This window comes from Aplysia californica, unplaced genomic scaffold, assembly GCF_000002075.1.
Source record: "Aplysia californica isolate F4 #8 unplaced genomic scaffold, AplCal3.0 scaffold00997, whole genome shotgun sequence".
Taxonomy (NCBI): domain Eukaryota; kingdom Metazoa; phylum Mollusca; class Gastropoda; order Aplysiida; family Aplysiidae; genus Aplysia; species Aplysia californica.
This window is the reverse complement of record NW_004798267.1, coordinates 199,084-201,943: the sequence shown is the minus strand read 5'-3', so window position 1 is coordinate 201,943 and position 2,860 is coordinate 199,084. Positions and strand designations below refer to the sequence as shown.

General features: G+C 41.5%; 1 protein-coding gene across 6 annotated transcripts in view; it reads left to right on the top strand.

Moving 5' to 3' along the window:
• The first annotated feature begins 678 nt into the window (after positions 1 to 678).
• Positions 679 to 2,860, top strand: part of LOC101846847 (cGMP-specific 3',5'-cyclic phosphodiesterase) — a 128,438-nt gene continuing 126,256 nt past the window's right edge. For 2 of the 6 annotated variants that reach the window (XM_013089608.2, XM_035973097.1), the window contains exon 1: positions 680 to 919. The gene's annotated coding sequence lies outside the window, so the exon portion shown is untranslated. Of the gene's footprint in view, positions 920 to 2,860 lie in introns of all 6 variants that reach the window. The other 4 variants (XM_013089610.2, XM_013089609.2, XM_035973098.1 and 1 more) reach the window with 3 other exon arrangements.

The following is a 2,860-nucleotide window of genomic DNA, read 5'->3' as shown; positions in this document are numbered from 1 at the left end:
GAGAGAGAGAGAGAGAGTGAGAGGGAGGGAGGGAGGGAGGGACAGAGACAGTCAGACAGACAGACAGATAGAGAAACAGAGAAGGGGAGGCTGTTCTGAGATTTAAAACGAGGGCATTCGAGAATGATTGCTAGAGCTCAAACCACTAGATGAAAAGATTCTACAGACACAAAAGAGATGAAATAAAATATGAAATATTGTTAGGCTGTTAAACTAAGAAAGATCCCCACACCCACTCCCAATCTCTCCCTCCACTGTGATCGATAGCACTACCAACACCAGTTTGTTAGAATGTCCGCACGGTAATAACATCCGCCCTCCCTCTTATTGCCTGTGTTTCTCTCTCCCTTCCGTCTGGTATCCTCTTTCCTCCATCAAAAGTCCCCTCTCTTTTACTAATGCCTCCCTCCCTCCCTCTCCCAGTTTTTTTCTTATGCCTCCCTCCCCCCTTCCCCCTTCTCCCTTTTTTTCTAATGTCTCCTTCTGTCCTTTCCCCTCCTCCCATGTTTTTCTTTTGTCTCCCTCCCTCCTTCCCCCCTTCTCCCATTTTTTACGTCTCCCTTCCTCCCTCCCATTTTTTTCCTAATGTCTCCATCCCTTACCCTCCCACCTTTCCCACATCTGTGATCAATGCTTGCGCCAACACCCTGTCCCTCCCGTCCCACGTTTAGCACAACGTCTGTAGTCTGTACCGCTAAAAGTGAGCGCTCACCTGGACGGAAGCTCGCGCCAGCTTTGCCCGCCGCCCAAGCACCCCTGGCCAGAGCCTGTGAGTGGAACGCGAGCCGCCCTGTGGACGTGAGGCGAGCGAGAGCAGCGCCGGGCCTGCTACAAGCAGACGATAGAATCAGAGAGACAATTACCGCGCAACTGTCCTATCGGTGACTCGTGTTTCGGACTCCGTACGTTCAAGCGAAAGGTAGGATTTCTGTCCTTGTGAGTTATCCAGCTTCATAGTGGTTAATGGAGTTTACTCATTGGAATGAATACGAAAGACTCGGAAAGACACTGCTTGACACGTTTGGCAAAAGTGCATAGGTTTTTAAAAAATTGTTGTTGTTGTTGTTCTTGTGGCTGTTTTATAGAGGCATTATTGGTTTAAGTGGTGAGAGGAAGGAAAAGAATTAAAATGACTGATAAAGCAAAGAGCTTTCTAAGCTGCTTGTGTTTATTACAGAAAATCAACTCACCACTTCTTCACTGGAAAGCGTTGAAAATATGCTGTCACGAGATTTTCTTTTGCTTTCGTACTTAAATGAATAATACTTTGACTGTAAGAACTATACATACACGTATGTAAACAAGTGTATAATATGTAAGAATAATACATGTTTTAATATCCTCTACAACGATTTCTGGATAAAGCTTCAGAGCTGACACTAGTCCCGGATTTAAAAAAGAGCAAAGGAACACTTTGTCGGTTAGCTTTTAAGACTTTTTTTGTTTAGCCTAAAATATTGAAAATATTCGTATTACAGTTTCTTTATTAGTGATATCGATTGCATGTATTCGAGTAAAACTTTGTTGAAATTCAAATTCTAGATGTTGGAAAACAATGTAAAAAAATTATACATCAATAAAGGTGGAATTGTTAAAGGGATGAAACAGGTTTTTTCCCTCTCTCCCCTACATTTTTGCTTTCTGGGCTTAGCACATTTTAACAGCTTGCCGGTGACTTGGAAACTTACTTAGGGCAGAAAATAGTGAAATGCAAAATGCAAGAGACTTTGTGTACGAACGTCGTTGTTTGATGTCTTACATCCCATAATAAGTTCATGTATCTAGAGAAAACATGAAGAATGAAAACTCATATTATTTTGAATATGTGACGATCATAAAAAAAAGTGATGCACGTTGAATATGAAGGGCAAATGGGCTACTCTGCTGTGGAGTTTGAAAAGAACACAAAAGTATTTTAACGAACAGTGTTAGCAGCTAGTGCTGTGTTTAAACCTTGAGTTTCTATTGCAAGGCCAGGAAACTGCACTGAAATGCAAGTCACATCTGATTGAATGCAAACTACCACGAAGTCAGAACCCAAATGAAATGAACCTCTGAGATATTAATCTCGAAATTCGCCAAAGTAGTCTTGAATACCAGGTTACTGCATTTTACGCTTTTAGCAAGGCCGCAGCCTGAGATGCTTCCCTTTCATATTCCCTTATTGTTTTTAAAAACAACTGACCACACCTTCATTTGATTATAAAAAAGGACGCTCTTTATCAATATTCCGAATACTGACGCCTTATAATATTGACATTTCTCTCTTCGGGTACGTTGGATAAAGTCGGCAAGGCGGCTTTCAAGAGGAAATATGAGATGATAACGCAGTAGGTATTGTTGTTTTTTTTCATAAAGGAGAGTAAGAGGTTGTCTTTTGATAAATAGTTAAGAATGCCTGATACACTGTTCAATAGTGACAAGTGTCCCATTGTGCCTTTTCTTTCTGCTTGATTATGTTCGTGGCTAGATGTATAATACCTTTCTGACTGCTTGACCTCCATGGGATTGCGCCTCGTTAGCGTCGTCTGTACTTCCTGTTCAGATTTGTCAGACACAATTGCTTCACGGTCACAGTCATTATTAAGTAACACTTAACGTGTGTAAATCCCTTGTCACGAAAGTCGACCATTCTTTAGTGGTTCTCTATAGTGTGGGTGTCCTTAATTTAAAGGTCAGCAGTCATTGCGGTAGCCCCCCCCCCCCTTTCAGAGATTGTAGAGAGGAAAAGGAAAGTGCTTTATACTTACTAACGACAGAGTTAAGGTTATTTTGGAATTTTAGTTTGGTATCAAAACGTATTGAATGTCACCTTTTAACTCTCTCTCTCTCTCTCTCTCTCTCTCTCTCTCTCTCTCTC